The sequence below is a fragment of the Choristoneura fumiferana genome, chromosome 21, assembly GCF_025370935.1.
Source record: "Choristoneura fumiferana chromosome 21, NRCan_CFum_1, whole genome shotgun sequence".
In the NCBI taxonomy this organism is placed as follows: Eukaryota; Metazoa; Arthropoda; class Insecta; order Lepidoptera; family Tortricidae; genus Choristoneura; species Choristoneura fumiferana.
In genome coordinates, this window is record NC_133492.1 from 12,047,938 (window position 1) to 12,075,917 (window position 27,980).

Genomic DNA, 27,980 nt, shown 5'->3' on the forward strand with positions numbered 1-27,980 from the left:
ACGTGCAATGCACTATTTCAAAATTTAGCGCATAAACCTCATCTTTGCTGCTCCGAGAAAAAACTGAAAAGAGTAAAAAATAATAATTAATATCCTGTTTCTTTGTCAAATATTTTAGTACCATCCAAGTACTTATTTACGACGCTTTTACAAAACTTTATTTATAACTCTAATATAAAGTTAAATATTGCTAATACCTATGTATTACCAATGTTCTTCATACAAAGTAAATAAAGACGAAAACTATTAAAATTTAATATTATTCTAATGGGAATTCGGTAAAATTATTGAATGTCGCTGCCAGACTTAACTATATGAGTGAAATCGCTGATAAATTCCAGCCCCAATTGAACTCACCTCTCTCAGGGCAGCACAGATGAAGAAGTTGGCCTCTGATCTTACTGCGCCCGGTTGCACTTAAGACTGTAGCAAAACTTCTCCGCCCGAGTCCACCTTCAACACCGTAATGTCTTCCTAGAAGTAAAAGTTTATTTGTTATAGTCTTATACAATATGCACGTTTCTTAGGGTTTTCAGCGATTGATTAAGTAAAAAAAACAGCCAAGAGCGTGTCGTACACGTCCAGGACAGGATTCCGTAGCCATTACGAAAAAATGAAATAATATTTTTCTAAGGATATCGTACTGTTTACTGAATCTTCCAAGTTTAGGTATATTTTATACCTTAGGCTATTTACTCTTAAACTACTAATAATTCTCAAGCAATCTTAGACGCTATAATTTTCCTTGTAAATTTGATATATATATTTACTACCATACTGATTTTTTCCACCCAACAGTTTAGATTTTAGAGGGGGGGGGGCGACGCTCGATTTCAATGAAAATTTGCACATTAAAGTTGAATATTTCGCAAACAGATCACTGAATAGAAAAATTAGCAACCCCCCAATGGTTTTAAAAGACCTATCCAACGATACCCCACAATATAGGGTTAGTGGAGAAAAAATCAATTACCCCCACTTTACGTCTATGGGAGGTACCCAAAAAAATTACAAATTACAGCTTTCTAGTACTAACGGTCTCTGAGCTTACCCGCGGACAGACAGACGGACAGACATGGCGAAACTATAAGGGTTCCTAGTTGATTACGGAACCCTAAAAATAAGTATTCTTCATATTTATGCTTGAATTACATATTTAAACAAGGGAACATTCGAACATCCACTAGATGAGATGCAGTTATATTATAACTAACATAATAGTAAATATCTAATTATATAACCTGAATTGGTGAAGGTTAGGATTAGAGATTGAAACGGAACAAGAGACACCTTGTACCGCTTCGTTCACAAATATATGAATAAATAAATAAATAAACATAAAATTAAATAACTACTGCAAAGTTCACAATGTATTAAATAAGCCTCTGCTGTTTACCATGTCTGGTCTCTATTATTCGGTTAATCGCTTAGCTATTTACCTAAATGATCACATTAAAAGAAAGGGTGACTATATTTAATCACAAGTGAATACATGGATTCAAATAAAATATAATATACTTGATGATAAAACAATAAAGCTCTTCGATTTTCACAGCTCCATACATTATTCAAACTTTAACCTTCGCTTCCATTCATCTTGCGGTGTTAATATGACTATCTCATTACAACCTTTATGAACTTTATTTCCTTCGCGTTCTAACACTTTCATTAATAAAAATCGGTAGTTCTCCTATTAGGCGCTGCCTCCCTAGTGATTCATATTATAAAATTTACCTTAAATGCATGGGATTTGGCCATAATCACAAACAAATTAAAAGCGGATAGAGAAGAAGGTATCGTGCGTCTCATGGTCTAACTCTTTTACATATTGTTTAGAATCAACTTTTACGTTTCATTCTTCATTCATTATTCAGAGTCGTTCACCTGTCTCGCTCTTACTCTTACAAACTCTATTTCTTTCGCACTCTGGCGACTCCATTCAAGCTGCAATATTCTTCTTTTATCGTTCGGAACTGACAGCCATATGTCTGTCTCATTCTGACCTTCGCGAGCTCTATTTCTATCACACTCGAATGACTTAGTAAAACCGCGTAGTACTCCTGTTAGGTGATGCGTTCCTGGTGATTTATACTGTGAAAGATCCGGCTGGAAGCGCGAACATGGAGGCATATAGGGCCCGGGAAAGTTGTAGTTCAAGTACTTGTATACTCCTTATGACTCCTGTTATCCTGGTAGTTAGTGAGGTAGGAAATCCAGCTAGGTGCTTAGCTCGAGGAGAGCGTTAAGCATAAGGAGATTGAGTTATATATGTGACGTCGTGAAATGTAGGAATATATGTAAACGCCGGGATCGCGAGAGAAACCGTTGACTTTGTAATAATTCTCACGGCAGGGGGCGTCGCTGTCGCATAGTATTACGCTATAGTATAAAGACTAGCTGTATGAAGAAGTGTAGAAATTAACTGTAACCCTTTAGGCGGTTCTGTCTCCCTGGTAGTCGAAGACACAGTTAGAGACACAGAAGCTTGAATTGTAGGAAACCCTTGGGCCACAGCTAGCTTGTAAATAGCTCGTGTGACAGGAAAATCCATTACGGCCGTAGAATCCTTAGGTTTACGAAACACGGGAGGCATCGTTGTCTCTGGAGTAATAGGAAATATAACTGAAGTTCAAGTAGCTCGAAACTAGATGCTTAGAACGCCACGGCCTGTGTAATAGTCCGTACGCTAGGAGATGGCGGAGGAGGCTTAAGCGTTACTGGCTCTCGGAACACATAGTATGAGACGTCGATATAGTAGGGAACGTATATGTGCGCGTAGACACCGCTGCCTCGTAACAATTCGCAATAGTATTAAGTCTAGCTGTTTGCCAAAGTGTAGGAGTTGCTTGTAACCCCTTAAACGCTTCTGTCTCCCTGGTAGTTGAAAACGCGGTTGTAGGCGCAAGGGCGCGAAGTGTAGAAAACTCTCGGGTCGCTACTGTCCCAGTAATAGCTTGTATGATAGGAAATGCAGTTGTTCCAGTAAGAGCTCGAAGTTTACGAAACGCATGAGACGCCGTTGTCTATGAAAGAATAGGAAGTGTAGCTGTTGGTTAAGTAGCTCGAAACGCGATACTCGAAACGCCGCTGTCTCTGCAGTAGGACGAGTGCTAGGAAATGAAGGAATTTACTTAAGCTCTCCGGACGCCGGAAACGCATAGCACGAAACGCCGGTGACGCAGCAGTAGTATGTATAACAGGAAGTGTAGGTGTACGCGCGGAAGGCGCTGCCACACTGAATCGCGCTGTAGTAGGAGTCTTAGCTGTGTACGTAAACGCCGGTATTACATAAAACCTCTTAAGCGGCTCTGTCTCCCTAGTAGTCTAAAACACAGGTATAGGCGCTGCAGTATGGATTGTGGGAAAACCTTGAACAGCAGCTGTAGTTGTAAACGCTTGTATGATAGGAAATGCAGTTGTTCCAGTAAGAGCTCGAAGTTTACGAAACGCATGAGACGCCGTTGTCTATGAAAGAATAGGAAGTGTAGCTGTTGGTTAAGTAGCTCGAAACGCGATACTCGAAACGCCGCTGTCTCTGCAGTAGGACGAGTGCTAGGAAATGAAGGAATTTACTTAAGCTCTCCGGACGCCGGAAACGCATAGCACGAAACGCCGTTGACGCAGCAGTAGTATGTATAACAGGAAGTGTAGGTGTACGCGCGGGAGGCGCTGCCACACGGAATCGCGCTGTAGTAGGAGTCTTAGCTGTGTACGTAAACGCCGGTATTACATAAAACCTCTTAAGCGGCTCTGTCTCCCTAGTAGCCTAAAACACAGGTATAGGCGCTGCAGTATGGATTGTAGGAAAACCTTGAACAGCAGCTGTAGTTTTAAACGCTTGTATGATAGGAAATGCAGTTGTTCCAGTAAAAGCTCGAAGTTTACGAAACGCATGAGACACCGTTGTCTATGAAAGAATAGGAAGTGTAGCTGTTGGTTAAGTAGCTCGAAACGCGATACTCGAAACGCCGCTGTCTCTGCAGTAGGACGAGTGCTAGGAAATGAAGGAATTTACTTAAGCTCTCCGGACGCCGGAAACGCATAGCACGAAACGCCGTTGGCGCTGCAGTAGTATGTGTAACAGGAAGTGTAGGTATACGCGCGGGAGGCGCTGCCGCACGGAATCGCGCAATGGTAGGAGTCTTAGCTGTGTACGTAAACACCGGTATTACATAAAACCTCTTAAGCGGCTCTGTCTCCTTAGTAACCTAAAACACAGGTGTAGGCGCAGTCGTATGAATTGTAGGAAAACCTTGAATAGCTACTGTAGTTGTAGACGCTTGGATGTTAGGAAGCGCAGTTGTAACCGTAGGAGCATAAAGCGCGCGAGATGCGCGAGACTTAGCTGAAGCGATATGCGGAAGGGCCCGAAATGCACGGAAACGAGGGAACGCAGGCGGCCGGAGGCGCAGCAATATTAAGAAAACCTCTTAACGGCGCTGGCGCCTTAGTAGCTGGGGAAACAGGAAGTGCTTATAGAGCAGGAAATGTAGGAGTGTTAGCAGTATTAGCAGGTGGGGTAGATGTAGTTATAGCAGGAATACACGCTGTCGCACGAAAAAACTATAAAAAGGGCTGCGGCTCGTAGGAACGGATAGTCAACTTTGGGTTCTTTCAAGTGCAGGTCGTTACGCTGCTGGGTAATTGATCTACATAGTAACTACGCGATTTTATTTGTATATAAGCTGGCGGGCTGGCAGTGTTAGGCCGATGTCGCTGGGTTACCCACGCGTTTTGTTTCGGTCTTTTCGCTGTTAGTTCTCCAGGCTTCATTTTTGTGTTGTGAATAGCTGGCGGGATGGTAGCGGAGCCGATGTCGCTAGGGGAGTACCCATGCGTTTTGTTTCGGTTCCTTTGCTATTAGCCCTCCAGTTTTCCTTATTCTGTGGGATCGGACCGCTTTATATTCGCTTGAAAGTAGGGACTGTACGGGACGAGGTTCCCGGCCTCTAAACCTGATACCTAACGGTGATATACGAAAGTTTAGAGGTATAACGTCCTTCGGGACGGGACGGAATTGAGGAGAACGATTCCGCGTCTGACTATAGTCGCCAACTCTGGCGGTCAGGCTATCTTCTCCCCGGCGCGTACCCGGGCACCGTGTATCCGCAGTGTCGGTGCACGTGAGTTCGGTGGTGCTGGACCCCCCTTTATATATGTATATATTCGCACAATTATCTCTCCGCCCTACTCCACTCGCATCCCTGACTTCGGTCGCGGGTGGGGTTATTACACATGGCGTAGGATTAGGAATAGGTACACTAGAGGATGCCACCTCGATCCCTTAGTTAGTTAGCTAGCAGTTTTCCCTGTCATTCCGGAAAACTTTGAACATTACACACCACGCAATTAAAAATAAATGTGAGGTGCTCGCCATCTCTAGTTTTGGGACGTAAGTATTACATTTTAGCCTAGGGCCTAGGTAGATCGATACAAGGCTAGGTTTGTTAGGGCATCTAGGTACGTTGAATAGGTTTGTGGTAGGGAAGGTATTTACTAGGCGGTATTTCATAGGTTTATAGGGCGTAAAACCAAACCTCATGAGCTTGGTAGGTTTTACCACTTTTATTGTACTAGGAGACCAGAACTAGGCAAGGTCCGTTAGGTTTTGATCGTACATCGTCTAGGTTAACGCGCGTTCGGTTTATAGGGCGTTGTAGGGAACTAACGGTTATCATTAGAAATTCGCCGGTGAATGTATGATGCTGCTGCTGGGGGCTCGCTTGGGGATCGTTGTCTGACTGAACTGGCCATTCGGTCGGATAGTGATTCCTAGGGAGAGTACCGCACGGTGCGCGATATTGCCTAATCTTAAGATTAGAATTAAGTCTAGATTTAAGGAGCGCTTAGGGACATCTAATACGGAAATAGAAAAATAATTAAAAATAATCTATTAAAGTTTCTATGTCTAAGGTTGACACAATTATGGGATACCTACTGATAATTCCATTCAAAGAAAATTCTCGACATTTATGTGTTATATTTGGTCAAAGCTAGGCATGTAGCAAAGTTCTATTCTTGACAGGGGAACGCTATTCATGTACTGAGAGCCAGACTGAATTAATCGTAAATGTATAAACTATCTGCTATCGACAGATTCTTACAAAACAATAATATAATTAATTGCAGTATTCTTAAAGTGAGTAACTCATATTGTGTTTAACTGTACAGACGGGAAGACCATTACCTCCATCCAATAGATATTAAGTTGGTTGGTATTCTATAGGTAGTGAATGAATACTACTTACCTGCAAATCTAACAATCTGCCTTTACTTGGTAAGATAAGAATACCCGATTTATTATCTACTAACCCGGTCTATAAACGGTGGGAGGTAAGGGGGGTTATACATATAATATATATATATATTAACCCTTTCTACATTAACCTCAAGCTTATAATTAATCGTTGAAAGTGATGATGTAGATTATTTCTAAATAAATCCTATAATTCTTCATGAGTATTCAATCAATACAAATACAAGCTAAAGTAAGAATAAACCTAACACATAGTGCATTAATACATTATAGGAAAGGAAAATATATTTCATCTACAAACAACTGGCAAGCATTATTGCTGGTGATTATATACTTTACCTAGGTACAACATTTTAGCTTGCACTTGAGTCCAGAATTCCACCGTTGTGGAACTAACATAGCTAAAAATTAGAATTGATAGGCGGATGAGATTTGCTGTATACTATTAACTAATTAACCACTTCATAACCACGCAATTACCAAAATTATCAACTCTCAAGTCTTGAGCAGTAGGCTCCTCTCTCTCAGGGTGATCATATAAGGCGATAGGTAGTGTTATTAAATTAAATACTGAACCACCAATCTTCACTTTTCACTAAAAGTACCGTATGGGTTACCTAGGACGGACACAACGAAGGGTCTATCATTTTATTTAGGCACTAGACAACCACTAGACGATCACATGGCCAATTCACATCATCGCGCTATCATATAGTAGGTTTCAGACATCTCAGTAGGACTCATAAGCTCTAGTTATATAGGTAGGCTGTATATAGGTAGGTCATAGCTTTGAGCTTAGGAGTTTTGATTTAAGTAACAGTTAGCTTCAGATTTAGCTTTTGAATTTTTAGAACTTTAGCTTGAGCTTTTAGCTTCAGCTTTGAGTTTAGTAGAGTTTAGATTAATTAGGATAGGCAAAAAGTTTTATTGGGGGGGGTTAGTTTCAGTGATAATCCGTGACCAGGATATATAATATTTATAAGTTAAATTAGTTAGCAATAGGTTGAAAATTGGTGATTAATTAGAAAATGTAAGGATTTACTATAGAATTTACTATTATATATTCAACTGTTTATAGGTAGGTAAATAATTAGGTAGTCCTCTAGGTTAAACAGGGAATGCCCAGCGGTTGTATTCTCTACGAAAACAACCGTTTGGGCCAGTGTTGCCGTGGAATGGAAGTGAGAGTAAAGATTTGGTTTTATTTGTAGTTTTATCGTTTGAAATTATAATTTATAGGGCAGGTATATTAATATTGATAAAGGAAATAACATAATACACAATCGTAAAGTAGATTTTTACTTGAATTTTACATAATTGCTTAGAACTAAACCCTTTCACACACTACGGTTTTTGTCCACTGACTTAGTTCCGTCACAGTGTTTTCCAATTTTATATGCTTAATGAATAAGTTCCGTCAATGTGTTTTACAATTCTATCCACTTAAATCACTGCATGTCCGGTGTTCACTCATAGTTCATAGTTTATTACACTAATTTTACACAATTTTGCACTCCGTTATTCAGTCTTTTATCACATAGTTTATCACCTTATGTGTTTAACTTGGAGTAGGTAGGCATCGTCTGAGACGTAAACATAACAGTCGCTAGGTTATTTTGCACTAAATATTACTTAGATTACTTGAATTGCACATTGCATTGCTTGTCTTCTTTGGAATCGTTTCAAAAGTAACAATTAGGTCAATAATCTAGGTCAGTCAAGTCAAAGAAAATATAGGTAGGTAACCTGCAGGGCTACTGCGAGGTTCGTGGGTCCCGGTTCGTATCATTCGGTTCCTCTAACGCTTATAGTCTTTAATGCGCGAGCGAGCAGGACAGTGCTATACGGGCTTCGATGCTCGAGTTTCGGATTCGGAGTAGGCTCGCCGTCGTATAGACACAGTTGTTTGTTTTTAATAATCCATAGACTAGTAAGGGAAACAGAAAAGTAAAGGGCATACGGCCATACTGCCAAGTTGTAGTAAAGGATAAGTTTTCTGTCATTATTTTGTATGGTTTTAGCGTAAAAGTTGAAATTTAATTTCTGTGTTATTTATGTAATACAGGTACATTTTTATTGTCCATCATAGTCAAATCGAACTTAGTTTAGATAACAACATTTTTTGTTGCTCGGAGATATTGGATAACCCGAGTTTTTATAATGAATGTGTCGCGTTTGGTACAAAAGGTAATAATTATTATTCATAGGGTGCTACGTTTAGCTTATGTCTATTTTACTAAATAAAAATTAATCTGTTTATCTGTATAAAAATTCGTAACAAAAGGTATAGGTTAGGTAGGTACAGTCATCCAGTTTGGTTCATAGCCCGACACGAAACCGTCAGTTCAGTTGTATGTATGTATAAAGTACTCTGTGGGAACCGTGTCGTAATAATATTTAGCGTCATTCGATACACATTGCTTGATAAAAATATAATTATTTATAAAAGGGTTCCATATGTAGGCCGGGAATCAAGTACAGTCAAGTACGAATTGTAGGTATGTGTATTCGAAATATAATTAATTTTACGTTCTAAATGATTAGAGGTACAATTGTATCGAATCGATAGGCATCAGTAAGTTGGTAAATTTAGGTTGTGTTGTTGTATTGTTGTGTTATTAGTTATTACTGAGGGTGATGTATGAGGTTAATTCACTTTGACTTAGGACAAGACGGTAAAATTAGTCATCATCATCATACTAGCCATATACGCGTTCCTCTGTTAGGCGCAGGCCTCCACTCGGACAGGGAGGGCTTTGGCGAGATTTCCACGAAAGCCCAGTCGTGCGGTTTAGTAGTTCAGCTATATTATGGTTTATAAGGTTGAAAAGTCGGGGGGGTGTAATAGTTTATTATATTATAAAGTTATATAGTCAGGGGGGGTGTATACTTTAAATCTAAACCTTGACTTACCTATTTTATTTCAGTATTAATTTAACAGGGCAATTCGCTGTTAGGATAGTATTAGCGCACGGGAGGAACCTTTTATCAATTAGTTTGCAGGGATTTCTTTGGTAGGCATAAGGCTTGGGATGAATAAAAAGAGATGATGAATACAAAAGGTAAAAAGCCAAAACTTTATTCTTAAACACAAAATATGAACCACACTTTAGGCGGAATTATTAAAAAAAAGGGGTGTGTCTTGTTCATAAAGAACAGCGGTAGGGTCCTTTTCGCTTAAAATCATAGGATTACGAGATCTGGAACATTAATTCATTATTGTATAGTTGGCTTTCCAAAGAAAAAAAGAGAGACCAATTCTAGTATAAACTGATTACAAACGCGGCAGCAGTGGCCGGATTGCAGAATAGGTATTTAAGAGAAAGCCAAGTTATGTGCCTGTTGATTTGCCAAAAGAATCTAACTTGATCATAATAGTATTTGATTACTGTAAATACCTCTAGCGATGAAGAAGAGATTTAATAATGCACAATAAACAAAATTACCCAATTTCATAATTGAATGCGATAGTGATTAAATTAATTACTTAACATGTATACATTTTATATGCTCCTAAGGGGCTTATCATAGAAAATTGAACAATTCTTCTTTGTCATATGCATATACAGTTGTTAATAAAGTCAGGCCAAGAACGGGTTGCAAGGGACATGCCTACCGCATACTCCATTTCCTCCATTATTAAAGTCACCTGTAACAAAAAAATGCAAACGGTCATTTAATTACAAATAAGCTCAAGACAGACAAAAGATATGAGGGGAGTAAACAACAATGAGTGAACAATAATGTATTAATAAAAATATATATACTAAATTATAAATGGTACAAGACAACTCACCCATTGGGTACGGGTCCTCTCTTGCTATTTTCAAGAATACACTTTTAAGCTTAGTGAGAACAGGCAGATGGTGGAACTTAGGAATGATAGGTTCTTGTTGGTCCTTACTCAATTAACGTCAAGGTTGAAATAACTCTGCCACAATGAAACAAACTCGAACATGACAGTCAGGTGTTCAAAGGTATACTGAAGACGCTGTCTTTTACTTTACTTATACAGTACGTTTAGGTCATTATCCAAATTCGATTCATGAAGGTCTTATATGTCCCATGGTCTCCTTATTGTACAATTTATTTTCTCCGCAACATTATGAAACAACAAATCGTCGATATCAGTAGATGCAACATTCAACATTCGGGCTCCGGGTGTTGTTTTATACGCTGCAACAAAAACGCTGGGGCAGCTTTCGTCGCACAGTTACCACAGCAAAGTACATTTAATTTGAGTAATTTGTTGTTAATCCAAGACAAATGAGAATATCGCTCGAAATAAAAATAAATGACAGTCGCTTGACTTAATGCATTGGCGCTAAGTTTTTTTTCTCACTACTTCATATGTCCATAGACAAAATAGACGTAAAACGGTTGTGGGCCGCAAGATAATGAGAAGCAATATATATATAGCTAATGTTTAACGGAGAAATCTGCAAATTAATTGTGTCCATTGATTAAATTGGTAAAATCACAGCTAGGTGTTTTAAGATTAAATGCGAGCGAGGTATCGATTATCGACTACGTCAATGAGTCATCTCAACACCTAAAGTTCGTGTAGGGAGAGTACGCCGTCAGGTCCGATATCGGCATCGAACACCGCAGATCGGGCCCTGGAGCGAGTAAAATAAATATGTAAAATAATGATGCTAGATCGAAACCGACTAAATGTTGCGTTAAAAGGTTGAGATTTAAAATACTACCATACAGTTCATTCGCTTATCGACTTAGCATGCTGTGGATATGTTATTTACCTATCCATTCACCTAACAAAAGGGGAGAAATGACGACGCAACGTTTAAGGAAACTAGTACATCATACATTTTGAATTATAAAAAAAGTAACAGTAATTGCTATTAGCTATAAAAGTAATAAAAATAATACGAGCGATACGAACAAAAGGGAGATATATGTAGTATGTTGTAATAGCTGGGTATAATAAATTAACTAGAATTAAAAGACTGCATAAACGGGGGGGTGTATTCTAACTTAGGCATTAATCCAAATCACTTGAACACGACTTGAATCAAACAAATTAAGGTTAGGATTCCGCAAAATTACTTACCATTTACGCTTATGTCGGATGGTGTGCGAACGAAAGGAATGGAGCGAAGTGGTCTTTGGTCCTCGAGTTGGTAGTAGCCGCTCAGTAACCTCGCAGTACACACCCGCGTTATTTAACATTTCGGATGGCCGCAAGCCAGAAATAAAACCTAAATAAAATCTAGCGAATGACCGGGATTACCAAAAATCGGTGGAAATATATTATTTGCTAATTAAATTAATCAGGAAAGATGTTAATAGCGATTATCAAAATTACGCTCTGGGCCTAAAACGGAACGTAGATGAATAACGTATGGAAACGGAACGGACCGGGTTGCGTTTTGATAGTCGTCCGGCAATATCTATAATCTTACAAAAAGAAAAGAAGGAAAACTAGGGTGTAAATTAGATGAAGAATTTTGAAATTATCGTAGAATAGTCCGGGGCGCGTCATCAATGAAGTTGAGGAGGGCAAATATCTAAAGCGAACGAAGTTACTTGGAATTTCGTGTGTTGACACTCGTAGGAGCAGTAACAGAACGCAGTCAGATGGCAGATAATTTGTGGGCTTTATAAGCTAGCAAGATATATTATTTGTTATGAACAATATTGGGTGGTTGCTTGTTACATAATCGAAGTGATGAAATATTAAGTCCTTTTCAACAACCTTAATTTTAACGTTGAAAACACTACATCTAAGTTATTCTTATGGACTGGTGGTTTGTTATAGCGCGTGTGAAAAAGAGGTTGAGGAAGGATGAGTAGAGTGTGTTTTGGTTTCATAATCATTTGACCTGACGAAAAAATTAGGGACTTAACATCATAACAATGTGAGAGGCTATAACAAGTCAACAGTTCTGTGGGCAACTATGATGGTTTATCGGCGCTTAACCTTTGATACAGCACTCGTCAAATGGATTTCTTGTGCAGAAGGTGATAGGTTAAGTCATCAATGACATCAGCGTTGAAGCTGGCGCCAGAAATTCATTACTATACGATTTCCACCCAAGCAGATGCTAAGGTGCTAATGCTAAATCGTCACTACACTACACATTCACCAAAGGACTAGTGTCCATGGTGCTGGAGGGATGTTTAGGGTTAGACTGTTGATTAACGGATGTTTATGGCCCACGATGACGGATACCGTACTTTATGTACACTGATGCTTCGCGCTCAACCATCCAGCTTTGGAGGAGGGTATATTGGCGGCTCCATTTCCGGTCGACAGGCAGATGCAAGACTGGGGTGGAGGAGCTGATATAGTGCTATTAGAGCTGACTGTCTCACAACCAGTTCCTCTGTCCGACGCTCCCTCGTGGTGTGATGAATGATCCATAATCAAACTGTCGAAAGTCTGAAGATTCCTCTAGTTACTTTGGTCAATACCTTTTGGCATAAATACTCACCACGCCACAACTTTCATTCATGGGAAGAGCGCTTATAAATTAAAAGTGATAATTAAGACTCATATATTTGTGAAAGGTTGTTGAAATGTTTTTTCCAGTTTAACAGTTTCCACTTACAAAAACATTTGGGGTGATTGAAACGGAACAAGAGACACCTTGTACCGCTTCGTTCACAAATATATGAATAAATAAATAAATAAACATAAAATTAAATAACTACTGCAAAGTTCACAATGTATTAAATAAGCCTCTGCTGTTTACCATGTCTGGTCTCTATTATTCGGTTAATCGCTTATTTATTTACCTAAATGATCACATTAAAAGAAAGGGTGACTATATTTAATCACAAGTGAATACATGGATTCAAATAAAATATAATATACTTGATGATAAAACAATAAAGCTCTTCGATTTTCACAGCTCCATACATTATTCAAACTTAGAACTAACCTTCGCTTCCATTCATCTTACGGTGTTAATATGACTATCTCATTACAACCTTTATGAACTTTATTTCCTTCGCGTTCTAACACTTTCATTAATAAAAATCGGTAGTTCTCCTATTAGGCGCTGCCTCCCTAGTGATTCATATTGTAAAATTTACCTTAAATGCATGGGATTTGGCCATAATCACAAACAAATTAAAAGCGGATAGAGAAGAAGGTATCGTGCGTCTCATGGTCTAACTCTTTTACATATTGTTTAGAATCAACTTTTACGTTTCATTCTTCATTCATTATTCAGAGTCGTTCACCTGTCTCGCTCTTACTCTTACAAACTCTATTTCTTTCGCACTCTGGCGACTCCATTCAAGCTGCAATATTCTTCTTTTATCGTTCGGAACTGACAGCCATATGTCTGTCTCGTTCTGACCTTCGCGAACTCTATTTCTATCACACTCGAATGACTTAGTAAAACCGCGTAGTACTCCTGTTAGGTGATGCGTTCCTGGTGATTTATACTGTGAAAGATCCGGCTGGAAGCGCGAACATGGAGGCATATAGGGCCCGGGAAAGTTGTAGTTCAAGTACTTGTATACTCCTTATGACTCCTGTTATCCTGGTAGTTAGTGAGGTAGGAAATCCAGCTAGGTGCTTAGCTCGAGGAGAGCGTTAAGCATAAGGAGATTGAGTTATATATGTGACGTCGTGAAATGTAGGAATATATGTAAACGCCGGGATCGCGAGAGAAACCGTTGACTTTGTAATAATTCTTGTGGCAGGGGGCGTCGCTGTCGCATAGTATTACGCTATAGTATAAAGACTAGCTGTATGAAGAAGTGTAGAAATTAACTGTAACCCTTTAGGCGGTTCTGTCTCCCTGGTAGTCGAAGACACAGTTAGAGACACAGAAGCTTGAATTGTAGGAAACCCTTGGGCCACAGCTAGCTTGTAAATAGCTCGTGTGACAGGAAAAGCCATTACGGCCGTAGAATCCTTAGGTTTACGAAACACGGGAGGCATCGTTGTCTCTGGAGTAATAGGAAATATAACTGAAGTTCAAGTAGCTCGAAACTAGATGCTTAGAACGCCACGGCCTGTGTAATAGTCCGTACGCTAGGAGATGGCGGAGGAGGCTTAAGCGTTTCTGGCTCTCGGAACACATAGTATGAGACGTCGATATAGTAGGGAACGTATATGTGCGCGTAGACACCGCTGCCTCGTAACAATTCGCAATAGTATTAAGACTAGCTGTGTGCCAAAGTGTAGGATTGCTTGTAACCCCTTAAACGCTTCTGTCTCCCTGGTAGTTGAAAGCGCGGTTGTAGGCGCAAGGGCGCGAAGTGTAGAAAACCCTCGGGTCGCTACTGTCCCAGTAATAGCTTGTATGATAGGAAATGCAGTTGTTCCAGTAAGAGCTCGAAGTTTACGAAACGCAAGAGACACCGTTGTCTTTGAAAGAATAGGAAGTGTAGCTATTGGTTAAGTAGCTCGAAACGCGATACTCTAAACGCCGCTGTCTCTGCAGTAGGACGAGTGCTAGGAAATGAAGGAATTTACTTAAGCTCTCCGGACGCCGGAAACGCATAGCACGAAACGCCGTTGGCGCTGCAGTAGTATGTGTAACAGGAAGTGTAGGTATACGCGCGGGAGGCGCTGCCGCACGGAATCGCGCAATAGTAGGAGTCTTAGCTGTGTACGTAAACACCGGTATTACATAAAACCTCTTAAGCGGCTCTGTCTCCTTAGTAACCTAAAACACAGGTGTAGGCGCAGTCGTATGAATTGTAGGAAAACCTTGAATAGCTACTGTAGTTGTAGACGCTTGGATGTTAGGAAGCGCAGTTGTAACCGTAGGAGCATAAAGCGCGCGAGATGCGCGAGACTTAGCTGAAGCGATATGCGGAAGGGCCCGAAATGCACGGAAACGAGGGAACGCAGGCGGCCGGAGGCGCAGCAATATTAAGAAAACCTCTTAACGGCGCTGGCGCCTTAGTAGCTGGGGAAACAGGAAGTGCTTATAGAGCAGGAAATGTAGGAGTGTTAGCAGTATTAGCAGGTGGGGTAGATGTAGTTATAGCAGGAATACACGCTGTCGCACGAAAAAACTATAAAAAGGGCTGCGGCTCGTAGGAACGGATAGTCAACTTTGGGTTCTTTCAAGTGCAGGTCGTTACGCTGCTGGGTAATTGATCTACATAGTAACTACGCGATTTTATTTGTATATAAGCTGGCGGGCTGGCAGTGTTAGGCCGATGTCGCTGGGGTTACCCACGCGTTTTGTTTCGGTCTTTTCGCTGTTAGTTCTCCAGGCTTCATTTTTGTGTTGTGAATAGCTGGCGGGATGGTAGCGGAGCCGATGTCGCTAGGGGAGTACCCATGCGTTTTGTTTCGGTTCCTTTGCTATTAGCCCTCCAGTTTTCCTTATTCTGTGGGATCGGACCGCTTTATATTCGCTTGAAAGTAGGGACTGTACGGGACGAGGTTCCCGGCCTCTAAACCTGATACCTAACGGTGATATACGAAAGTTTAGAGGTATAACGTCCTTCGGGACGGGACGGAATTGAGGAGAACGATTCCGCGTCTGACTATAGTCGCCAACTCTGGCGGTCAGGCTATCTTCTCCCCGGCGCGTACCCGGGCACCGTGTATCCGCAGTGTCGGTGCACGTGAGTTCGGTGGTGCTGGACCCCCCTTTATATATGTATATATTCGCACAATTATCTCTCCGCCCTACTCCACTCGCATCCCTGACTTCGGTCGCGGGTGGGGTTATTACACATGGCGTAGGATTAGGAATAGGTACACTAGAGGATGCCACCTCGATCCCTTAGTTAGTTAGCTAGCAGTTTTCCCTGTCATTCCGGAAAACTTTGAACATTACACACCACGCAATTAAAAATAAATGTGAGGTGCTCGCCATCTCTAGTTTTGGGACGTAAGTATTACATTTTAGCCTAGGGCCTAGGTAGATCGATACAAGGTTAGGTTTGTTAGGGCATCTAGGTACGTTGAATAGGTTTGTGGTAGGGAAGGTATTTACTAGGCGGTATTTCATAGGTTTATAGGGCGTAAAACCAAACTTCATGAGTTTGGTAGGTTTTACCACTTTTATTGTACTAGGAGACCAGAACTAGGCAAGGTCCGTTAGGTTTTGATCGTACGTCGTCTAGGTTAACACGCGTTCGGTTTATAGGGCGTTGTAGGGAACTAACGGTTATCATTAGAAATTCGCCGGTGAATGTATGATGCTGCTGCTGGGGACTCGCTTGGGGATCGTTGTCTGACTGAACTGGCCATTCGGTCGGATAGTGATTCCTAGGGAGAGTACCGCACGGTGCGCGATTTTGCCTAATCTTAAGATTAGAATTAAGTCTAGATTTAAGGAGCGCTTAGGGACATCTAATACGAAAATAGAAAATTAATGATAAAATAATCTATTAAAGTTTCTATGTCTGATGTTGACACAATTATGGGATACCTACTGATAATTCCATTCAAAGAAAATTCTCGACATTTATGTGTTATATTTGGTCAAAGCTAGGCATGTAGCAAAGTTCTATTCTTGACAGGGGAACGCTATTCATGTACTGAGAGCCAGACTGAATTAATCATAAATGTATAAACTATCTGCTATCGACAGATTCTTACAAAACAATAATATAATTAATTGCAGTATTCTTAAAGTGAGTAACTCATATTGTGTTTAACTGTACAGACGGGAAGACCATTACCTCCATCCAATAGATATTAAGTTGGCTGGTATTCTATAGGTAGTGAATGAATACTACTTACCTGCAAATCTAACAATCTGCCTTTACTTGGTAAGATAAGAATACCCGATTTATTATCTACTAACCCGGTCTATAAACGGTGGGAGGTAAGGGGGGGTTTATACATATAATATATATATATTAACCCTTTCTACATTAACCTCAAGCTTATAATTAATCGTTGAAAGTGATGATGTAGATTATTTCTAAATAAATCCTATAATTCTTCATGAGTATTCAATCAATACAAATACAAGCTAAAGTAAGAATAAACCTAACACATAGTGCATTAATACATTATAGGAAAGGAAAATATATTTCATCTACAAACAACTGGCAAGCATTATTGCTGGTGATTATATACTTTACCTAGATACAACATTTGAGCTTGCATTTGAGTCTAGAATCCCACCGCTGTGGAACTAACATAGCTAAAAATTAGAATTGATAGGCAGATGAGATTTGCTGTATACTATTAACTAATTAACCACTTCATAACCACGCAATTACCAAAATTATCAACTCTCAAGTCTTGAGCAGTAGGCTCCTCTCTCTCAGGGTGATCATATAAGGCGATAGGTAGTGTTATTAAATTAAATACTGAACCACCAATCTTCACCTTTCACTAAAAGTACCGTATGGGTTACCTAGGACGGACACAACGAAGGGTCTATCATTTTATTTAGGCACTAGACAACCACTAGACGATCACATGGCCAATTCACATCTTCGCGCTATCATATAGTAGGTTTCAGACATCTCAGTAGGACTCATAAGCTCTAGTTATATAGGTAGGCTGTATATAGGTAGGTCATAGCTTTGAGCTTAGGAGTTTTGATTTAATTAGCAGTTAACAGTTAGCTTCAGTTTCAGGAGCTTTAGGTTAGTTAGTAAATGGGCGGAAAAGTTTTTATTGGGGGGGGTTAGTTACACTATTTTTGCCTCATTCTGAGAGGAGGCCTTCGCCCAGCAGTGAGACGCCTATTTAGGCTGTGATGATGATTTGTCGAAAACTTGGCTGCAAATTATTGCAGGTACAAAAGGATAAGCGATATGACTCTCGAAACTAATATCAGGTAAAAGGTGATAGCGGATAATGACGTTTAGGTTATTTAATCTAAGCAATATTTTGGTTTTCTGTAGATATAGGTTAAATGATACAATGTAAATAAAAATACGTTATACGATCAGGTAAAAATATATAACCGACAAATGGATGGAAAGTCGTAAAAAAGCCAAACGATATAAGATACATATATATATAAAAAAAACATTTTATTTAATATCCAATATTCAAAAATTAATAAAAAAGACAGCGCTTAGTAGTAATAAATTAAGTCGATGTTTCTAAAAATCACCGATAGGATAAGCGACACGGAAGTCTTCATAGAGACACAAAAGTCGACATAGAGACCTAGCTCATTCGATGCAGAAAAATCTGCTGATTTCAATGCTATATATAACTCAATATCACAAAGAATGTCGCTTATCCCGTTTCGCCATATAACGATACCATTTTAACGAACAAGCCCTAAAGTAAAAGTCAAGGTCAAATATCTTTATTCAATTCATAACAAGCACTTATTATGTAAAAAAAACTACCACCGGTTCGGAAAAACCTCTGCTGAGAAGAATCCGGCAAGAAACTCAACTGAAATCTGTTCAAGACAAGTTTTTCTTATTTTTGATTAAAGAAAAAATATTTTGAGAGACATGGATACGAGGATACTGTTTGTAGTTTTGTTGAAAGCATGAATGAGTAATTATTTGTTACGTTATAAAAAAAGGTTTTTTTGATGCTGTTTTTACCATATGGACCACATAATAATACCTACAGACGGTAAGCACAAGAATATTCAACTCAAGTACCAACGAAATAGCTTAGATACCCTAAAGTTATATACAAACTTTAGACCAAAATACCATAAAAATAGAGGTTTCACGATTTTAAACGTCAGGAATGTATGGAATTGCCAAAGTCTAAAACGTATTCATCTTCAGTCAAAAACTTATATTGAGTCATTATTGAAGTTATGAGATGGTAAATTGAACTATGAATTTGATATGCTTGCACGCTATGAAATTCAAATAGTGATCTTTGATATTTCTAAACTCAATATAGAGTTCCAACGTCTTTAAACTATATAGTAGTAATAATACAAAGCCCAAGAGATAGCTCCAAAATGTCTTGTTTAAATTTAATTTTGCGATTATGTAGATAGATTGATTCTTGAAGGGTCATTATTATTAAGCCAAAATAGGTATACATTCATTAGAATTTTTCTAAATAATTTCATTTCCACTAAGTTTACATGAAAAAATTACAGTTAAAAACTATGAAATGACTATACAATATAGACGTAAAAAATGTTTTTCTATTGCAGGTTCCCTATGTCTTCGCAACGTTCACGTGTTAGTCCCAGAAGCCGCCGAACGGGGGTCCAAAGTGAGAATGCAGTGCGTGTATGACCTAGAGCAGGAAGTTCTGTACTCTGTCAAGTGGTACCGAGGAGACAGAGAGTTTTGTCGGTACCAGCCGCGAGATGCGCCGCCGCTCAAAGTCTTCAGGATACCAGGGATCGAAGTTGTGGTAAGAAAAGAATAAACGTTATTGTTCACTTAAACAATTACTTAAATTCGATGCTTACTTACGAGTCTTTAGTAGTAGAATTACTAGTAATTTAGTAAAACATTTCAGCCACAACGGGTTGGTACGGTAACTGGGTGGCTCACAAAGCTCATAATGCTTTTACCGTTAAAAAGTTGGCAGAACTCATGAAGAGCCAAGACTGTCACTCAAGGCTTATGCTTAACTCTACAAAAAGTATGACTTAAATCGTGTTGCCGTTAATGTGATACTAACCTAACCTGTGCGTGTATTTTTGATACTACCTCAAACTTTAAGGGTAGTTAGTGAAGGTCCTAATTATCACATTTTATTACATTTTAGTAAAAGAAATAGACTTATTATTTTCCTTATAAAATTAATTAGCACGCAATGTGACGTGATACTACTTTGTTTTTGTTCCAAACGTCGCACTTGTTGGCGTGACAGCTGTCACAGAACGCTTCTTTCGCGTATCAAATTATTGTACGCATTGCTGCTCGAAAATATTTCAAAAATTAATTACGCTCTGGTAGTTAATTCTAAATTAAAAATTAAATCTTCGTCCAGTTACAGTTTGAGGTAGTATCAAAAATACACGCTGTAATTAGTTTAGCTTTTTTTTAGTTGTTGTTTAGCTGTTATTAGACATTGAACTTTAAAAAAAACAAAGTTGTTCGATACTTATAACTTATCCTTTGAATGTGGCTTAAATTTAGTCATGGAAGTATTCGAGATTATGTAGTTATTTTATGCACTTCAGGATCAGCTTCGATTGTTCATCGCTCTTGTAAATCAGCCCTTTAATGACTTTTATGAGCCCCCATAGTACTACACATTCGAATAAAGCATAATCCTATGGGAATATGGGCTATCAGAGCCTACCACGTAGATCACATGATCGTTATTTTCCCTAATTCTTTACCAAATAAATAACGTACGTAACCACAGTAAGCTGTAGATACGAATACCTAAAAGAATTAAACCTCCAAATGATATACATTTTCTTTGCAAAAAAATACATGCCTATATATTTTTGAGCTATTTATCGATGTATATCAGCTACTGAAATTTTTACTCGTTTCGCTTTAGATCTCTAAAAGGCTTTTGATTGTTAAGAGTAAATAAAGTAAAACTATTGTGTACTGACAGTGCTTCTAGCTACTCAAATTCTAGTTACTCAAATTTCGAATTATTGTTACCATGGGTAAAATCAGAACCAATAATAAAGGTCTAGATAAACTTTTAAAATAAACGTTAAATATCAACCAACACAGGCTATTTACACACATTTAATTTTATAGTTTTCTGCTTTGACTTTAAAACGGTACCGCGGTACCGAAAACTGGAATGTTACGAGAAAACTATCAATTATGAAGTTTGAAGTGAAATAACATAAATTGGAACAGAAGCTTGGAGCTTCATAACATTTGAAACCGGTCGCACTAAATCAATTCTATTTTAGTTTTCTAACAAAGTCTGAAAACCGGCTCAGCTTATTATTTTTAACCGACTTCAAAATAAAGAGGAGGTTATCAATTCGGTTGTATTTTTAAGTTTGTTACCTCAGAACTTTGTCTTTAATTAGGTCTCTTAAGCACCAAATCAGGATCTGAGGATCCATCCTAATTTACATGTAAGATTATAACGGCTAAGCTTGCTTCAGAATCAAATTCAGTAGGATTATATAAATGAATTAATTTGATTCTTATATATATTGTATTATATAAGAATAAAATTCAGTACAAAATTCAGAAACGATTAATCCTATCGGATTCCGTTAAATATCTTAATATCTTACCAGTATTAGTGAGGTTAACGTTTTTTTATGGTAACAAGCAAAAATTATTAATTTTTTTACCAAGTGCATGGTCATTCTGCGATTTAAGGTGTGGTGTTTTACTTAAATTATGATTATGGACGATCCATTATCAATTACTGAGGGTGTAAAAATCACCCAGTACTATGAGTGGCTTGACTGCGTCCACAGCACGATTTGATTAGATTCAGCTGAGTCGTTTTCATCATCTGATAACTCAAATTATTCTGAGAACTTATTATCTGAGATATCAGACGAAGAATATGCCAATCCTTATTATTGTGAACATTTCTACTCGTTAGTTAAAGAGACCGCTTTTTCATAAAAGACGTAAACTTTATTTTTGATTTTTTTTTCGGGCAGCAGTACATTGTGTACAATAATTTGACACGAGAAAGAAGCCAACATGTGAAAGTTGTCACGTCTCAGCAATTACCTACGACGTTTTTAATAAAAACCACGTAGTGACATTGCGTTCTAATTTATTTTATAAGGAAAGAAAAGTCGTATTTTTTAAAGAAACAAAATATGAAATTATTTTAATTAGGGATTTTACTAACTACCCTTAAAGTTTGCGTTTATTACAAAGATGCACGCTGCCACACTATAGATAAATAAGTCATGCTGCTTGGTCCACTAGGCATCGCAGGTTTCACCCACATCATTGAATTGGTCTTATACTTGTACACAGATGCGTGGGTTTTCCCACGTGGTTTAAGATCCTTTTACTGAATATATTATGGAAAAACCTCAAGATTTTCACACATAGTACGTAGAATTTAGTATGTTTTGAAAGCCGCGGTCTATGTAGAATATTTTTTTATCTGGCCAATATTCAGTATATTCAGTATATTTATTTCCACAATTTACATTGTGTCAGACAATAATACATATATCTATAAACATGGCATGTATATTACAGCATATTATGAACACAACACTTAATTCTAGCACACAAATTAACAATACCATAAAATTTGAGCCTATTATATTTGAAATAGGTATGTAGCATTTATTGGTTACAAAATATTTGCACAATTAACATTTCTAAAACATCAAGCAACTTAATTATGAAAAAGTTCAGAATGTATAATCAATTCATTAAAGATGACGTCATTATACAAAAATGGTCAAGTGCAAGTCGGACTCTTACATGAAGGGTTCAGTAAAAGTTTTTCTTAAAATTCTTCTAATATAATTTTTTTTGCTGACTGTACCTTATGCCCCGTTACCAAAGTACTCGTCAAGACGAATCAAACGAGTCCAGACTCGATGCCGTCGTGTCGTTTATCACAGAGTTCCTATGGTCACCCGCTAGCTTTATCATCAGATCAACTCCATGTCATAATAATATTGCATTGTCATCGGATTCACTGCAAATAACCTAACCATAAAAATTTCACTTTTAATACAAGCTTTTTTGCTGACTGTACTTTTTGTTGACTGTACTTGCATTGTCATCCAAACTACATTTGCATACCAAATTTCAAGTTGATACTATTAACCGTTGAAGAGTTCCGTCCTGCGAAGACGATCCTGGCTAGACTATCAGGATGTCACTACTAGATTATTGTATTGTCACGCGATTTACATATGTATTCCAAATTTCAAGTCAATCTGACTACTGGAAGTTGGCCAAATTTAACTTGCAGGATTCGACTACAGACAGACAGACAACGGGACAGGTGAAACTAAATAAAAGCCTGTAATAAATATAATGCTTGTAATAAGTTTTTGATAAATAATTCATTTTAAATATAAGCTTTTTTTGCCGAATGTACTTTTTGTTGACTGTACCTGTAATGTTGATTGTCGTCTAAACTACATATCTGTACCAAATGTACAGTCGGTACTATTAACTATTGAGGAATTCCCATCCTGCAGAGACTATCCAGGCAGGACCACCAAGATGTCACTAACAGATAATTGTATTGTTACCTAATTTACATAAGTCTGCCAAATTTCAAGTCTATCGGACCATTGGATGGAAGTGGGTCAAAATGTGCTTCCAAGATTTGACCCAAATAAACAATAAAAAAACAAACAGGGCAAGCTAAAGAAAAGCTAAAAATATCGCCGAAATGTAAGCACTTTGTGCAAGTACCTATTTCGAATAAAAAACAATTTGAATTCTCATCCTCTTTGGTTCTGGCTGTTTGCTTCTGAAACCTTTGCCCGCGCCGCGCGGCTCAAAAAAAATGGCTGTCAGGGCGGTTCATTCGCGGGAAATAAGGCGGCCTACTAATGTTGTGTAATTAAATAATAAGAAGCTCGACTAGTGTGAATAAATTTTAAACTGTATTATAAACCTTGTAAATAGAGTTTAATACTTAGTATGATTTTTTTACTGAAAAAAAAAACAATAGGTAAACATAGTGATTAGTACGGTGCGGATTTGGCGAGCGCTTTATCAAAGTTGAATAAACTACTCAAACATATTATATTATCGAAGCTTTATAAAACATCATTAAAATCGCAAACTTAAAGGTAAACATTCAAACGGCATAGGGCCGTTGCTAGGTGACAACCTTAGCTGCCTAGCAACGGCTAACGACGCTGAAAAAAACACGTTTTTTGTTGGACGAACCCCTTTAATTTGTAACTTTATTTTATTTTTAGTATTTTTTTAATAGCGGCCTCAGTAACACTTAATCTGTGAAAATTTCAACTGTCTAACTTTTACGGCTTAAGAGATATAGCCCTGTGACAGACGGACGGACAGACAGACGGAAAGACAGGCAGACAGACAGACAGCGGAGTCTCAGTAATAGGGTCCCGTTGGCACCCTTTGGATACGGGTCCCTAAAAAGATAAATTCGCCACGTTTTATGCGGTAGGCTCGGCTAACTTCTCGTGACCGTAAATTTTTAACTCCCTTTTACGCGGATGTCGTTTTCGACCCTCAAATTTTATCATACTGCTCCCACACGGCTTAATTACTGGGAACCGGCGGCGGTTTTACCTACAGGTCACAAATTATTACGATGGCATCATAATCGCCAGTAGGACAAACGGTGGTCTGAAATTTATTCCGTAAGTAAAGTTGACTGGCAAAGGAAACCTATTTGTCCCGAGAGGTCTCGCCACAAGCCACGGCGGTTTTAAATATGCTCGGCGAGCAGTTCGCATTTCATCATTAATGAGAAGTTTGGTCCGTTTTTGGTAAGGTAAGGTGCCTACTTCAAATTGACATTTTAGGGATCCATTAGGTATAATTGGCAGATTTAAGTGTTTTTTTATTTATAGTGTAGGTTCATATAGTCATTATTCATTAAATTAAGAACGTATAAGAATCTTTTCAAACTTGGTTTTATGGAATAAATTAAGAGTTTCTTATAACAAATTTTGATGAATATTTCTACCTTTTTATAATTACTATTATGAGGGTGACTTTTTTGTATTTCAAAGCTGTTTATATAAAAAGCAACTTATTTTTTATTTATTTTAAAATCATGAAGAGTGAAGATAATCATCATCATCACCATTCATCATGATGAGTGAGTGTGTAGATAATTTTATGTTAAGTTCAGTAAATGATCTAACTTCCAAATATAAACCGAGCAGATGCTATTTTTTCACAGTTTAAATAAACTTCACGTGTATGTATGCTTAAATATTTAATGCATTTTTCGGTCACTTTCTGGTATCCGATTGAGTTAAAATGGAGATGATAGCAACGAATAAACTAAATGATTAAAATTTGTTTATATTTCTGCAAATTCGGCGACTCTACAATAATCTGGCAGTGAAGTTCTGGTGGTCCTGCCAAGATTGTTTCTGCAGGTCGCAACTTCTCAACGGTTAACACTATTGAATTGAAATTTGGTACCGAAATGTAGTTTAATTGTAGATGACAGTGCAAGTATGGTCAACAAAAAGTACCATCAGCAAAAAAGCTTGAATGAAAAATGAAATTCTTAACAAAAAGTTATCGACACTGATTCCGTAACAAAAATATTAAATCGAAATAGAGTCGATTAGGAATTTTGTTGACAAAACTATGAGACTTGCTAAATGGTAGCGTGATTTGGCTCGAGCTTATTCATCTAGACTGTCTACGGCAGGGTTTCTCAAACTTATGGCTCCACGTACCCCTGTTAAGTTTCTAGACGACAGTGAACCCCTACCTCCCCCCTCCCTCAAAGAAAGTAATAAAACTGGCTATTGGAGAAACTAAGTTTATTTTATTTCAATCATCATGATAATATAATGTATATTATTTATTTCAATAAATCGTAACAAATATAGGTAAGATTCGTCTTGCCAACGAAATACAAACTGAAACAAACAACAACAAGTAACAAACAAATAAGTAACAAATTTGGAGTTGAAATAAAAAATACAAAAAGACCTCCAAAACCCAATCTTAATCATCTTGCCAGTCTTGCAGCCACCATCACGTAAACCTTGTCGCGAACCCCCTACCGTCGAATAGCGAACCCCTAGGGGTTCGCGTACCCCACTTTGAGAAACCTTGGCCTACGGAATCTAAAAGGGTACCTGCGAGTTCAGACGATATAAGGTGAGTGAATACGTGTCTCTTGGGCCTGCTGGGTGACCCAATTAAAACGAGACTCTCATTTTCTATTGAAACCTTCTTCAACTTTGAATGTGGAGAGTTTTTAAATTACTGTTGAACCAAACATGTTTTTATTTTCACTTGGGCTTGGTTTTTTAAGGCTATGTGAATAATGTAAAGGATCCTGCATAATAAGAACATGCGAAGTTTCTTTCTTTAAACAACGGATTACCATGCCTCAAGAGAAACAACACATTTAAACAAGTATGGAAATGAAAGTAGGTATGTAGGTAGGTTGTCGTAGGTATGTATAAATTAGTTGCTTGTGGCCCTTTTGTGTTTAAGCAACGATATTGTCCTTCAGTTCTCTTACATGGTCCTTAAGTGCCACTAGGTAATCACAGTTCGGTTAAACTTTGTTTGGAATTACCCAATTGCAGATAAGTAGATATTGTTTGTTATTGGCATTGGATTATCGTTCAAAACTGCAGAGATGCTTAATATGGATTACGTTATCCAACTAATCGTACTATAATGTGTGTGTGTGTGTGTGTGTGTGTGTGTGTGTGTGTGTGTGTGTGTGTGTGTGTGTGTGCGTGCGTGCGTGCGTGCGTGCGTGCGTGCGTGCGTGCGTGCGTGCGTGCGTGCGTGCGTGCGTGCGTGCGTGCGTGCGTGCGTGCGTGCGTGCGTGCGTGCGTGTGTGTGTACAAAATAAGTACACACTACTCACAAACTTTCGCATTATAAATTATAGTTAAATAATATTAGATAACGTAATAATTGTATACAATTGTATAAAATTTATAAATATATACCCACACAAAATTAGTTAATGATATGTTTTATTTTCCCTTTAGAATAGGTATATACTTTGCCGCTTAAGATGCATTTTGACTGAAGCTATGTTGTTTGAAGTGAGTTTTACTGTATTTGAAGGGTCCACGGAAAGAACATGTCTAGTCACTTTTTTTTGAAAATGAGTTTTTAATGCAACAGCAACACAAACATTTTATTTATTCGATACACATAAAAATACATAATAGCAATAACATAATCATATACAAAAATAAAACATTAATCATAATTATAATAAAAAAAAACAATGCCAAAATGTAGAGCTCACAGAGTACTATGACTTACCATTGAATTAAATAATCTGAAAACAATTTATTGAATCAGGCGTTACTTTGCGGAGGTCCATATCAATGAACTAAAATAATTCCTTGCTCACCCGCGAAACTTACGATAGCTAAGCTTATGCAAAATATTTGTGTTCATGCAGTTCCTCCACCTCCAACTATACACACACAAATCACACAAACCCATCTATCACCACCACACACAAACTGACGCGTTTCGAACTCAACCAGAGCTCATCTTCAGAGTGACACAGCCGTACACCATGCTACCAATTGACAGTTGTTGTTAGTTGTGTGTTGTGTGGTTGATGTCTTACAACTGGTAGCATGGTGTACGGTTGTGTCACTCTGAAGATGAGCTCTGGTTGAGTTCGAAACGCGTCAGTGTAGTGTGGTGGTGGTGATAGATGGGTTTGTGTGATTTGTGTGTGTTCTTACAGTGTGGAGGTGGAGGAACTGCATGAACACGCATATTGTGCATAAGCTTAGCTATCGTAAGTTCGCGGGTGAGCAAGGAAATTATTTTAGTTCATTCATCATCATCATCATCCCAGCCTATATACGACCCACTGCTGGGCACAGGCCTCCTCATTAAACAACAAAAAACAAACAATAAAAAAATCTATTTTTTGATCTTTTAAATAAATGGTAACCATAGTAATTGTTCGTAATGACTAACTTTCAAACCGCTATAACTCAAAAAGTTGCTTAGGTGACTAGACACGTTTTTCCGTGGACCCTTCATTTTATTTACTGTTTGCCTTAGAAATTGTACAAAAAACGACATCAAAAAGTATTTCATACAATATACACTTATAGATCCTATCCATAAGTTTACTTTAGCGAGATCAAGTCGAAAACGTGAAATAAGTCGACCTTGATTTGGGATTACAATAAACTAATTTGTCACCAAGTCCTCACGAGTAGAGTGTGCATTTTTATTAGAAATTATTAAGTCACTAATACACGTCATT

General features: G+C 38.1%; 1 long non-coding RNA gene across 1 annotated transcript; it reads right to left on the reverse strand.

The window, feature by feature from the left end:
- Positions 1–9,756: 9,756 nt before the first annotated feature.
- LOC141439551 (uncharacterized) lies at positions 9,757–11,679 on the reverse strand. The gene is made up of 2 exons (XR_012452605.1): positions 10,053–11,679; positions 9,757–9,905 (listed from the first exon to the last, which is right to left on the reverse strand). It is a non-coding gene; the product is annotated as an uncharacterized lncRNA (long non-coding RNA).
- Positions 11,680–27,980: the final 16,301 nt, after the last annotated feature.